Source organism: Haemaphysalis longicornis, unplaced genomic scaffold (assembly GCF_048455015.1).
Source record: "Haemaphysalis longicornis isolate Haplotype H1 unplaced genomic scaffold, Haemaphysalis longicornis Haplotype H1 scaffold_4, whole genome shotgun sequence".
In the NCBI taxonomy this organism is placed as follows: domain Eukaryota; kingdom Metazoa; phylum Arthropoda; class Arachnida; order Ixodida; family Ixodidae; genus Haemaphysalis; species Haemaphysalis longicornis.
In genome coordinates this window covers 90,408,636-90,423,354 of record NW_027526361.1, presented here as the reverse complement: position 1 = coordinate 90,423,354, position 14,719 = coordinate 90,408,636, and the positions used below count along the sequence as shown (strand labels likewise).

Sequence of the window (14,719 nt, the reverse complement as noted above, 5' to 3'; positions counted from 1 at the left end):
CCAACATTCGCAGTCACACCAGCGGGACGCGTTTGATAAAGTTCTGCTGAGAAGTGTTATGTTGCGCAACTATGCAATGCGCTCGGATGTTACCAACAGGAATTTTTTGTACTATTTATTTCTTTATTTATTTCTTCAGCAGTGTACATGTCTAACAGGAGACCAGGTCTAAATGCAAGAACCGCCTGACGGGGTCCTGGACCCCTTCCCACGTTAATACACCAATTCAGTTAATACGCTAAACAGTTCTATCAGAGTAACTCGCAGCATATTGCAGAAAGGAAGACATTGAAACTGTGCATTCATCAGATTCAACAAAGTAACGCAGAATATTTCTGCAAATGAAGATAAAAACATGAACATGAGCATTTATCAGTTTACACATTACGAGCCTTACGACCCTCACGCAGAAATTTTAATTAGCTTGCCAGTTACAAACACATAAGGAAATACAACAGCGTAAACCGTATCAGATATACACAACCCAAAAGATATAATTTGTACTGAGGTTCATTCAGGGCGATGCATATCGGCAGATATCAAAGTATTTCAAAGTTGTTTTGATCCCCTTTTTCTAGTCCATAAAACACCCCAAGTGCATTGTATAAAGGCGGAGATTACCGAGTCAACACAGAAACATTAACTCTCCAATAAATAATTATTTCTCTCTCTCTCTCTCTCTCTTTACTGAAAGCGTCCTGCACTTGTTTTTAAAAGTGGATGGGACGTCAGGAAAATTCACGCTTAGTTCTTGCATATTTAGCACTATAGTAGACTGAAAATTAATAGTTTGCTGGCCGTAATTCGTCCTTGTAGGCAATGCCCTTCGTTTTGGATTCCGGATATTATATTCTCCTGCACTTTCAGGTGGTAATTTATATATCCCGCTCCTGTAAATCAACTGTAGAAGCTTAAAATAATAAACTTGGTCAACTTTCAGCACGTTGTATTTAATGAAGAGTGGTCGTGTTCTTAGATAGCGCCTATCCCCTTTGAAATTTTCACACATTCGCAGAATTTTCCTTTTCAGAATAATTTAACGGCAGGAAAGAAGTAAGCAGCAAACTGAACGTATCCGAGGCGAATGCGCGCGGATAGAGAGTACTTTTGGTTTTAAACCATATTGCTCCGGTAAGTAGCTGCATGGTAGCTGATGGTAAGACAGTCCAGCACACAAACTTTGAAAGTTCAATTTTACATTTAAGTTCGCATGGACAGACACCGCACGTAGCTGCAAATCGGTTTCTACAGATCATAGCAGAGTGAGGCTACCTCTTAGCACGTAAGAAGGGCCGTCTTATAATGAACCACCGCTTATCCGCAGACATATTTCAAGTGTATTAAACCTACACTTCACTTTGGTTTTATTTCCGTTCACACTTGCGTTTTGCTTCACATATGACCACGTATGTACGCATTAGCCCAGTCTGCGCACCACCTCGGGTAAAACCCAACTATTCCTGTGCCCTGTCTGATTTTGCCTCTAGTCGACGTTATATAGCATAGATTGCTTAAAGACAGTCGTGGACCCTCTAATTTAACGTGCCCTCATATCTTCTGAGCAAAGCCCTTTCTTCCGGAAAACCTTCTGTAGTCGCTAGTGTGGCGCTCGATAATGAGGGAAATCGGTCAATCTACTGGAATGCGCGGATCATGTTGATCGCAGTAAAAGATAGGCCGCATCTGTTCGCTCAACTGCTGTAATTATCCTGAGAAAAACTGGGTCTCGTCGGAACTCGCTGGGTGAGGCCAACACAATGATGTTACGGTGCGGATAATATTTTCGATGGGAAATATTTTCACAGCTTTGGGTTTCAGCGAACACTTCCTGCCATTGCCCTATAAACAATCGACTTCTTATGCTTGGTTCTTACGTAGTTAATAAATGAATGAAATACATACCGAATTGTCCATAGTACTAGAAACAAATATTTGTTCCTGTGTCTTAATAGCGCCGCGCAGCCAGCCAAAGCCGGGCGATCCTGGACTAAGAATCGCATCCACCGGGAAGGTATCTTACCGACAGCACCCATTTTTAAATGAATATTGATTAATTATTTAATTCAATCATTCGTAACAACTTACTTATTGATTTTGGAAATGGCTTGAATTTCATGCGTCCGCATGTAACTAGCAAGTCAGGGTGTTTTTGTTTCTAATATACTAAAGATTGCACAAGACATGCTGTAGAGATGATGATGATGTTAGGTTTTCTTGGCGCAAGGGCATCAAGGCCAAAGAGCGCCAGTACTATGGTGAGGATTATTCAAGCGGGAATATGAAGCACAGAATACATAATAAAAGGTATCTCAAATTTCTGTTAAAAAAAGAATTGGTGTAGAGGGCCAAGTAAAAACAATTGTCACTATGTCAGGAATTTTCTACGTGCACCCCTTGCCCCCGTCTTTGCGGTAGCAGTGAGAGGTCCTACCGGGTTCTAGCGTGCGATGGTGGCGCGGCTCACGGGTGATATGACACATACCTTAAAATATCTACGTTTGAGAGGTACTTAAAAACACGGTTAACAGAGAAATAGCCCGGAATCCGCTCTGCGGGCGTTTAGCTCTCTGCGCGAAAGTTTCTCGAACCGTCGAATTACAAGAAAAAAATTCCCGCGCCTTCCCGCGAGGGGAACACGAGTAAATGCAGAGCATTGGGGCCTCAGTACTGATTGAAGGCAGTGTTGCTTCCATCGCTTCTTCCGTGATGCTGGAGTAGCAGACACGAGTAAACGTGGGCACGAGCGTCAACCAAGGAAGGAAGGAGCAACGCAGTGACTGAAACACGAGCGACCGCTAGCCGCTATATTTGCAGCGCGCGCAGTAGAGGGAGAGCAATACGGGGGGGGGGGGGGGGGGGGGGGAGAGCGCGCATGCGCAAGCAGCGCGCGCCCTTCCAAGCCCCACCGCGCTGCTATCACGCACCTGTTACGCCGAGACCACGACGGAGCGAACGGGCTGACTACGACGCATGCGCGTGCCAGCTGCTGTTGAGAGAGAGGATGGAAGGAAAGGCGCACCTGCTGCGGACGCGGAACTCTGCATTTAAAATTGCTCATCTGATAAAAACAGCAATGGGTGTTGAGGCATCATGCGTGTGTACAATTCTAGAAAATGAAGCTTTCTTTGCGGTTCAAGTAGTTTGCATTCTACCAGTACGTGAATGACTGATAGCGACCCTCCACACCTCAAGCAGCGTGGCTGTTCTGTTCCTTTCAATAGGTACGCATGTGTAGCATGGGTATGGCCTATGCGCAGTCTACAAAGAATAACCTCTGTGATCCTGTCCCATTTCTCACGGATCGATCTACCTAACTTGGGTTTTACCATGTGCGATTTGTTTGCTGTTTGTCCATTCCAATCTTCCTGCCATTGGTCAAGCAGCCTCTTGCGTACGTACGCTTTAAGATCCTCGTACGGGACGCTTTGAATATCTAGGTCCCTCCGAAGAGCTGCAGTTACAGCATTCCTGTCTGCTTGCTCATTTCCGGCTATGCCGCAGTGACCTGGGACCCAACAGACTGTGATTTCAAGTTTTTGTTTGTGGGCTGAGCACAGTAGTTTTAGCAATTGATTAAAGACTGGATTTTTTTGTAACTTTCCTGACGCTAAATCCTGCACAGCACTTTGAGAATCAGTAAATATCACTGACTTTTGGACATTGTTCTCAATAATATATTCTACAGCCAATACAAGGCCGTGTGTTTTAGCAGTGAATATAGATGTGGCTTCAGGCATAGTCTTTGACGTGGAAAAGTTTGGATCATGTGCAGCACATGATACTGCACCAGCTGACTTGGAAGCATCTGTGTAGAACTCAGAAGCTCTGTACTTGTTCTGCAAAAACAAAAAATGCGGCATAATTAATTCCTTTGGAGCGGTTCTTTTGTCAATCTTCATAAAAGAGAGATCATAAGAGATAGGGCAGAGATCCCATGGAAGGACAAAGTCAGCAAAGCTGGTTTTCTGAGCGTCAGTGAAGGATATTCCCAGGCCTGTGGCCAGTGGCCTCACCGACAGAAGAAATGGCTCAGCCATGGCAGGTTGTTTATCAAAAAGCTTGATTGCCTGGTTACCTAGAGTGCTGTTCGGGTGTCCGGTCAAGGATGTCACTTTTAGAGCATAATTCAACCCAGTGTACTTCCGCTGTGTTTCAAGAGACCACTGATTGGCTTCCACATACAGGCTTAAAACAGGGCTCGTTCCAGACGAAGGCCAAGATGATAGACAGGGTCTAACATCTTTAGTGCTGTTCTCGCGGCAGATTGATAAACAAGACACCCGTAGTCGATGCGGGACCTCACAAGGCTATTGCATAAGGCCAATAGGCACTTTGTGTCAGGACCCCAAGACTGGTGTGAGAGGACTTTCAGGATCGTGACTGTATCCAAACATTTAACTTTAAGGCGTTTGAGGTGTGCAATGAATGAAAGCTTGTCATCAAGCACAACCCCAAGGAACTTGTGCTCCTTTTTTACTGTTATGGGTGTTTCATTGAGTTTAATAACAGAATCTGGGCGGATACCACGCTGCCTAAAGAAGACCACACACGTGCTTTTTTCTGGGTTAAAACAGGAGCCATTCTCATCTGCCCATTTTGTAAGTTTGTTGGCAGATAGTTGGATTTGCCTCTCACAAATGGACATATATTACATGATTTAAAGGCAATGTGCACATCATCAACATATAGTGAGTAGGATATGGAGCGAGGCAGTGCAGTTCCTAAAGAATTCATCTTAACATTAAAAAGGGTGCAGCTGAGCACACCTCCCTGCGCAACTCCATTTTCTTGGACGAATATCTTCGAGAGGACATTTCCAACCCTAACCTGAAAGGTGCGCTCCGAAAGGTAATCTTTCAAACTGTTCAGCATGTTTCCACAAACTCCAAGGCGGCGCAGATCACAAAGAACCGTAACGCCAGGCTGTGTCGTAAGCTTTCTGGAGGTCGAAGAAAACTGATAAACAATGCTGCTTATGAACAAATGCATCACTGATGTAGGATTAAATAGCCACTAGGTCCATGCTGTAGAGAACGTCAGTTCAATGTTTTGCGACTTAAACAGTAATTAGGGAGTTATAGCAGACCGGCGAAACGCTCCCGCTACTGTACCCGGTACGCCTGCGCATGCGCATAACCAGTTTTTTCGCCTCCGCGCACGCGCAGTGGCACCGGTCGCCTACCGGGTACCATACCGGGACCGGTTCATCGGTCTGCTATAAGTCTCTATTATTATAGCTCATTTCTTTTATTTCGGGAAGATTTTAATGAATGAGTCTATTTCTGTGAAGACTTAAATCTGCTTGCAAAAAGCTTGCATGATCAAAAATAAATTTGCACAAACATTGCCAATATGAGATCGGAGATTTAAAATAACCCAAAGATTTGAGTAAGATGACGTGAAAATAATTCGGTTATTCTATCGTGCACTGCTCCCTATCACTCATTAAATGCCGAAAGCTTTGAAAGTGATGATCGTTTACGTTTGTGTGATACCAAACGGTTAATATGTGTGCATAGCACTTTTGAAAACGGCGGCGCGGTGAAGGGCAGTGACGGTTTTCTTGATACGGTTGCAAGAGCACTAAATAGATAGCGCAACCCTACAACTAGAACCGAGGGCATAAAATACGAGGGGTTAGAAATGCAGAGGAAAGCCAAAGAGGGGGGTGAGGTAGGTTCACCTGGTTTTAAGGGAACCTGCAACACTTTAGATAAGCGCTTTCACTCTTTCCTGCTTGTCTGGAACCACTGCGAGAGCTATAGTTATCGCCGCACGGAGCGACACCGCGTGATACGCTTGTCGCACCAGATACGCCTTCAGTTTCTGCTTTGTTTTTTTTTTTTTGCTTTTTTTTAAAGTTATCGAAAAGCGTTCATGGCTGTAACTGAAGGAAAACTGGCCAACAGCCGCTACATGGCCTTAGTGACGTAATTCTAGCCGTCGAAGAACGTCAGGACCGGGAAAGAGAGAAAAATCTTTTGAGCGAGTTTACAAGTTATCTGGGGGGCATAGAGCAGTAATTTTGTCTCAGGGACTTTGCGACACCCTAATCTAACTACTGGGTTATTTGGCTAACTACGTTCTGCAAGCATTACAGATTTCAAAAAAAAAAGTTGAGAAATTGTTGCAGGGTCCCTTTAAAATGACAATGTGTAGTGTACCGTGTTTCAGTTTGTTATGACTTTAATTGGAATAAAAACCATTGCTGGTAATAAAAACTGGTTTCACAAAAAAATTAGTCACCAATATGGTGTTTTATAAACTGCACGTAAATTCGGGTGGTGGACGACTTATTCTTGTATGGCACGGACAAAAAGATTTGCAATGCATTACATAAAATGTAGTCAGCTTTGGCAGTGAACCGCTATGCTATACATCTATGTTTCCTTTAACGTTTATCTAAACATCAGTACAGGTGTTACGGTTCTTTACTTCTAGGGAAAAAATATTTTTGCTAAAAAAAATGTTCGGAAGAACTTTAATTTACGGAACATGCCCCATAATCAAGCCGTCAGAAATTTACCGTGGACACAACACATCACCTAATTGAAATAAGTTCCAGTAGCTGCTCTAAAAAATCGTGTGGCTGTATTACTAAGCTTCTATTAAAAACAGTGTGTGGAGGGTATTTTAGTTTTTCAGTCCTCTCCGATTGCCGCGGTAAGTACCGAGCTACCGACAGAGTAAGTAGACGTGTTCGTAGCCACAGCTTAACAGAACTCATCATTTATATTCTTTGTACGCATCAGTTACAAGTATATTTAATGAAACACCAATTACTCAAATAATCCTTGGTGTTTCGTCACATCATGACAGAGGGGTCTGTTCGGGCAGTAACATGGTTAGGAAAAGAAACACGTGGCATAGTCGTCAGTCTGCGCTAGCTTGTCAAAACAATGTCTGCTTTCTTGTCTACGTAGGCGTTCACGTTTCCTATGTACGAAACTTCAGTAGCCGGTGAATATTACACTTCGCTTTTGCATCTTTTCTTAGACCTCACCTATTTCCGCTCTCAAATTATTCAACGAATACTAATCATGTTTCTTACATGGCCGATATTTTTCACTTTTCAGCGTTCGCTGTAGTAAAAAGGAGCTCTGTATACGACATTAAACAAACCTGTTGGGAAAGTTGGTGCATTATGATTGAAAAATACAGCGCCACTTGGACAACGAAAGTAAAGGAGGACGATGGTACAAGCGCTCACTTGCAGCTAACATTTATTGAAGCATCGTCTCATATTTATGCATGTACCATTTGGAGCATGCGCACTAGGGTGCACAAAATGGAAGGCATCAAACAGGGGACAAGATCAAAGTGGCGTTTTTAAAAACTCAAACTCGCTGGCACGCAAAAGCACAGATGTATCGCTGACGCGCTTGTCCCCTTTCTGCTTAATATAAAACTCTTCCCAGAGCTCCCTCGCCACTTTATTGCCACTCCTGCCGAGAATTCTAATCCGCTCAAACAAGCGAGCACTTGTCCCGTCATCCTTATTTACTGTCGTTATCCAAGTCGCGCTCTATTTTTAAATCAAATCTCTGTACGAGAAGATTTTAATTGTCGCGATATGAGTTCACCTTTCGGGTCGTCCTATCGAAGGTGCTTACAACATTCCTTCCCCTTGCTCAAGATCTCCATTACCTCCCTTTAGGGCGGCAGCTCGATGGCGAGGCCAACGATGACGATGAGGAACGTCACATCTCGTCGGACGACCCGCCTCCTTTAGACAGTGCCTTCCTCGTCGGTTCCTGCTTCTGAATTACTGTCCTTGTACTGCTTTTGAGCTTCGAATATGGTCTCCGTGCATTGAGCACGCTGCCACAAATATGCGTTTCCCCAAATCTCTTAGTCTCTTTTATTACACTAGCGTCGAAGGACGCGTCGTGGAGAACGTCCCTTATGGACAAGCGATGCGATAACATTGTCTGTACGCACGCGGAAGGGTACCGAGGAGGACCCATAAAAGCTGCGCACCTACAGAGGAAATGGATACGTTAAATGTGGCTATTACGCACCGATTTTAGAAGTAACTAGAGGTGGAGACCCTGCCCACCTAGCGAAGCCGAAAAGTAAGTAACGGCAGCTTGTCCCACCGCTTGCTGTCGGTTCACACAATTTTACGTTTGTACTGTCCCCTCAAACCCACCAATGAGGAAATACAGTAGCCCCTTGGAGTGAGGAGGCCGTACAAAAGGGCAAATAATTTTCTCTCTCCCTCTCTCTACCCCCTTCGTTTAGTTGCTCGTGAATTCTTGAGCCCCTGTAAACCGCCTCCTCTAACTTCTCCAACCCTACAAACTAACAAAACGAAATACAAGAGCATCAGCCAGATTTTGCTGATCGCTATAGTTGAAGAGTGAAAATACATGCCTATTAGATACGACGCATCTCTTTCACTCGCCTTGTCCCTCCGGCGTCGTTTGGCGTAGTCCGCATCCTTCCCCCATTCTCCTCACCGCGCCAACTGCGCGCTAGCGCCGCTCTCACCGCAGCGCCATCTGCGTGTTAGCGCTCGCCGGCGCTCGCTCCGTCGCCGTGCCAGCTGTGCGTGGGTGCGGGTTAGCGCGCATGCAGCTTGCGCTCGGTTAACACATGCGCACGCGCTGCTATGCGCTGCTCTCTCTCATTCCGCTTCATATAACCGCGGTAACTGCGCCGCTCCGCTCAGTCGTTCCACCGCCGCTCCGCCGATGACATCCTCCGATGACCACCGATGATTTGAATGGAGACTAACAGGCCTGCTATCGCGGTGGTCGGCGCAACCGTAAAAAATTTACACTATCTTCCCGCGAGGGGAACCATGGGGTAGATGTGACGCATCGGGGGTGAACATGCTGCGTAAAATATGGACACACAACAACAATAGATACTCTAACATAACGGAAACGCAACGGAAACCCCCGATGCGTCGCATCTACCCCATGGTTCCCCTCGCGGGAAGATGGTGGAAATTTTTTATTCAAGGCGACGCAAAAATTATTGTCGTTCCGCTCATTGTGAAAGCGGTCGGAAGTGAAAAGCAGTGATTCGCCATAACGGGCTGTACCGCCGTTGTCCGCTCACTGCCACCACCCCACGCAATTAAAATTTCCCACCTTTGCAGTGCTCGCGCGCCCCCCTGCCTCAAACTGGGCCAGACGGACTTCTGTTCTTTTTGTGCTTGCTTTAATTTCGTATGCTGGAGCTGTTTTGCGTCATTTCTAACGCGCCATTTTTTGCTTGCGTGCAGACTGTCTTGCATGCGTAATCATGCGAACGGCAATTAAACTTCGCCGTTTGATATCTCGGACTACAAATGCGCTAGAAGAATTCTGTCAATTGAAACTGCGTAGAAACATGATTGCGTCTAACTTTCCAATACAAACATGCCTGGTTACTGTAGCCACTAAAAAGTTAATTAATCAATTTTTGTTAATGACTCCTCTGATATCAATAATTACCTCCTATTTAGGTGTCCCCCTGGCAGCATAATCTTACTGTAGAGGTCGTCTTCGCGTAAATCTAAGAGCCCATTTAAAAAAAAAAAACCTGTCGACGCAACTTTGATCACCCTGTATAAACCGCCTGGCTTTCGAAGCCTCTGGGGTACGCCGTGAACGACAGCGCTACAACGGAACGCCCCGTTGCTCTACTTGCGTCCAGCGAGCGATCTACGACGACAAGGCGAGCGCCTGAAGTACTCTGCACTTAAAATCCTCGTGATGTCAAATGATGGTTACTGGTCCCTAGAAAGGGTCATTTGAAGTGCGAGCGTCCTGACGCAATGTACTTCGCAAAAGCTGCAACTGCGATTTCTTCGCTTCATTGTGCGCGAGAGTACGCTTTTAAAAATGCTCGTACGTCTGATTCACTCCAAGCGCACACGAATGGTAAATCTTTTCCACCAAAGCAGTGATTAAGGCTAATGAGAGGCCCAGCACACAGTTTCAACGGGAAAATTGCGCTCTGCGCTGTGACATTGCTCAATGCTAGGATAGCATTTGGCGTCGTGTGATACCCCAGCTCAGACCACATTTTTGAGTCAAATCGTATGTCGGGCATCCTTACTCGACAAATTGGTCTTCCTAGAACCAGTGCGGGGGGAGTCAACCTTGATAAAGCAAAGCAGACCCACTGAAATATTTTTTGAGGGTATGCGTTTATGATGAAAAGGAGCTTATCATTTCTTTCGTGAACCCACACTCTGCCTCCCCCGCATTAACAAAGGTATTTCTGGTAGCCCATTCTGCTGTACGGTGACACGACGTCAGCCGCGTAATAACCTGGCTTGTTCGAGCGAACCTGTGAGGCGAAACTTTAAAGGTTAATGGGGTCCCGTATAATGGGGGAATATCGCAAAACTACAGTGCAGTCAGCGCAATTGCCACGGAAGCGGCCATATACCGGCGAAGTTCCGTATGCCCGTTACAAATGGGAGTATGACCACGCTTTTACACAAGTTACTCTTTGCCGGGTCGTTTAGCGCATCAAAACTTCAACGTAGACAGTTTAAAAACCTGAAGCGTAGTTTCCAGCGAGTCAACATTTACATACCATTGTTAGAACTGCACGTGTTTTGCTTATACGAAAGAGGAAAATGAACTGGGGTTACGCCGAAGCTCGCGCTAAATTGTGGTACTGCACAATGTTAGAGGAAGCTGGAATACAAAATACACAATCCAACGCCCTTCAAAACTTTTTTTTTTGAGATGTTGTTGGTGTTCTTAGACTGCACATGTCTGCCCCTTCAGTTCCAAAGAAAGCGCTCCTTGAAACACTTGCTTATATAGCCCCGCCGTTCCCCACGACAGTGCAAAGCTGGAGGTGAGCACCAACGTGGCTCGAGTGTTTGCCTTGTCGGAAACGTTTCCTGGCTTTTTATCGTCTGCACGGTGCCGCTATTTACAGGTACACTGAGCCGGTAAACAGGGCAGCGTGCGGTCACTTCCGCATCCGTGTTCCCGTCTCTCGATGTTCGTTGTTTCCGAGGCCCAACCCTGATCAGTGTAAGACCCCGAAAGTACCGCTCTTGGCTCACAGGCAACGACGAACACGTATAATCTCCCGTACTTGCTTCCATTTTCTCCTCTCCCGAGCCCAAACCGACGCGGATTCATTTCACACTGCACGAAAGACGTAAGCGGTAAAGGAAATTGAAATAAAAATTGCCCTGAATGATGGTGTTGCCTGTCGTCCCGGAGATAAAAGTGGTGTTCGCCTAATGTGTGCACATTCCAAATGTGGGCGAGAACAATTGTATAGTTGCGATGAAACAGCAACACCCTCACAAAAGAAAGAGCGGAGAGTACTAGAAGAAACGCTGCAAAGTCACGCACATTTAAAAACCGCGCAACCATACCATGAAATTGACAAAGGCCTCGAATTTCGAACTAATGATCCCATACCTTTGAGAGCTGTTACTTCGTAGGTTTAAGGGTTCAAATGAACTCCTCCTTTAATTGGTATGATATGCGGCCCTTCCAGATTATGGGTTCTCTGTCAATTCTTTGTGCTAGGGTTGCTGTCTCCCAAGCAACCACGTCGCTGTCAAGTGTCGAAGCAAGCCACCGAAGCCCTTCCTGTGCACGCACGGGTTTCATCAAGTACAATTTGTCTTTCGCAGTACAGTTGGTAAAACGCTTGTCTATAACAGCGATTTCAACTTCAACCAGCTACATCTGAAAACTGCCGAAACATACTCGTTCCAAACATGTCGGAGGCAAAAGCGAAGGGCTAAGACTTCAGAATTCCGCAGTAGTTTTATTCAAATCCCGCTCCGGCGGGGCAGGATAGGGCTGAGAGTACGAAAGCTGTGTTATAGACAAGCCTTTTACCGGCTGTACTCTAAAAATCTATCAATTTTTATGCGAGCATGCGTACGTGGCAGGAAGTTCGAGACAAAAAATTTAGCGAATCTCGCACTCACAAGCAAGACTTGAATGGCGAAGCTGTTGTAGGCGAACATTGCCGGACTCAAGTTTCAGTATCACTGCATAGTTGCGATGCTAGTAATCGTCGTCGTCTACATCGAAGAGGTCGCCGTCTTCTTCGCGGGGAGTGGTGGATGCAAAGTAATCCTCAGCATTGCAGACTTCCACCAGCTCAACTGGCGAAGCTTGCACTAAGGCCATGTTCAGACTACCGACGTAAAAGCCATATCGTGATCTATGGACGTAAAAAAACGGCATGTCACGCAGTTTGGTTAGCTGAGACGTTAAATGACGTCATTCTTTAAAGGTATTACGACAGTTGCGGCAACAGTCTGAAAACGGCCTAAGTAGCGCAAGGCTTGAAACATAGCGAAGCTGCAGTATTTTTTTACGCGTGAGCACTGAAGGACACAGCACCACACACTTGTACAAGTTTGGAATTGTTTATTTACATGTTTCGTCATTGCTTTTCACTGTGCCAGCAGTAGTCATCGTCATATGCATCGATGTCATGGTGTTCCTCATGCCAAAGATTACATGCGCGGTAGCGCTTCACGAAAGCGCCTCGGCGGTCGCAGCGAGGCCCGCGCTTATGAGTGCTCGGCATTTTCCCGCCCTTCGTAATTCTGGCCAGTTATTCTTTTTTTTTTTTTGCTTTGCTGAAGCCACTGCGCGTGGCGGGAATGCTCGTCGGTCGCCGCGAGGCACGCGCTCACGAGCGCTCGGCATTTTATTGGTATTTTTTCCTGCAACGGCGAACTTACGGCTTGTACAACAGCTCCGCTGGCAAAGAAAATGGTCGCATATCTGATCGCTTCGCTGCAAATGCATACTCGAAAGACGAACGTCTTCTGCCGTCCCTGCCACGTAAATGCCTTTCCTCTGTCCCCCTCCAACCCCTCAAGCTCCTCCTCTCCCGTCTCGCTCCTGTTAGGACAAACGCGATCGAGGTTTGCTGAAGTAAAATTAAATTTCCCGCTTTCCCCTGCTCGCGCGACGTCCACTGAAACCTTTCGCTACTGTTTCACTTGGACAGCCATCAGGCGGCGGGATGCGGGCGCGCTTTTTGTTATTTTCCGTCAATGCATTGTTTTCAATACTTTTTTTTTCTGTCGCAAAAATTCAGTAGGCATGTATTTTTATTTTCAAGAACACCGCAAATAGCAGTTATGTATTGATGTTTTGCCTCAAATATGCGTAGGTTCCAGGTTTAGTGGTTTGGAGCTATATTAAAGTTGTCGTTCAAGAATTCAGCCAAGTTTTGGCCAGGTGGCTGAATCGAGGAACAGACGGACAAACAAAGACGAGCAGACAAACAGACAAATATACAGACCGAAATTATCTGCCTTAAGTGGCCGACGAAAGACTATTGTCCTCAAAAGAGCACTTCTCAGTGTGCGGGGTAGGGGGGCGGGGGTATCAAACCCCATACCCACAGTACCAAAGCGGGATATAATATTGCGAATAATGTAAAAACAAGACACGCGACAAAAATTTAAACGCACGTGAGTTTCATTACCTGTGAGCCGGGCCATAGCTTTATATATTTATTCATTTTACGTTATGAGTACGTTCATATCAATCGGCCACGAACCTCTGACGGGGGCTAAAATTGGCCCTGGTCGATACCCTCTCATGGGTATGTTGTATTTGTGGGTGGGTATGTTGACGTTCAGACATCAAATGCGAATTGATGAATCGGTCGTAAGCGTCCTCCCCAATCCTTTTTGCAATAAACATGCTTGTTCCCTCTCAAGCTCTGTGACTTCAGGTGTCAGCGTCAGTGGCCAATTGGACGTCGAACCCACGTGGGAATCGGTAAATCGACCGCGAGCTTCTAATGGCAGCTGCCATCGTCGCTGTCCGATCCACTTGGTGTATGTGTAAGAATTCTAGGTCCGTAACTCGGCGGCTCAACCAATGAGATTTTTGGTGCCAACACATGTACGCCAACAACAGCGACAGCGCGGACGCTGCATTTTTGCAGAACGGGCCATGTCAGGCTGTCGCGATTAAAAACTATTAGTAACAACAGAAAATCAGTAGGAAAATATTAATTATTGTTTTCCTCAGCGACATACAGAAATGGCTGATCGCAGTGGTTAGATCAAATATCGATTCCGGGCAAGCTTGCGGCATCGCTCACGAAAAGACACAGAATTATGCCTAAGGCTATGTTCAGACTATGGACGTAACAGCCATATCGTGAGCTATGGACGTAAACAAAACGGTGTGTCACGCAGTTCGGTTGGCTGAGACGTGAAATGACGTCCTTCTATTACGACAGTTGCGGCAACAGTCTGAACCGGGCATAATGCTCATTCGATGATAGCTGGAGCAAGTAAGCTTATCCACGGCCGGACTGGACCAGCGGCGAGCGCGCACTTTCATACGGCCTGCGCACCCAAGAAGGAACCAATACAGCAGATTCTTTACAGTGGGGGCGCTTCGAACCAACCCTCTGCCCTTCCAACCCGCCTTTCTGTTAGTCGACGCATCGCTTCTGGCCGAGCAGCTGTGTGTTTTTGACAGTGCGCTTCGCTGCCGGCGGGCCGCTCAGCCCGACCGGAGCGTGAATAGCAGAATCACGTTTAGCTAAGCGATAACCCTATCTCCCTCGACGGGAAATCATTCGCGTCACTGGTCGTGCCCTGTGCGTGTGCAAACCAAGACATCATCCGAAAGGAAAAATAAAAAAATAAGAAATGATATTTCAGTCACGGAAAGTGCCGTGTTTATTTGCCTGTCTCACCATTTTCATATAATACAGTCGCTGATAAGATATGAAGACCTCGCATATTTTT

At 46.0% G+C, this 14,719-nt stretch overlaps 1 protein-coding gene across 3 annotated transcripts in view; it reads right to left on the bottom strand.

Moving 5' to 3' along the window:
- Positions 1–14,719, bottom strand: part of LOC144179044 (acetylcholinesterase-like) — a 116,391-nt gene that overhangs the window by 63,201 nt on the left and 38,471 nt on the right. The gene's annotated exons all lie outside the window — the stretch shown is intronic.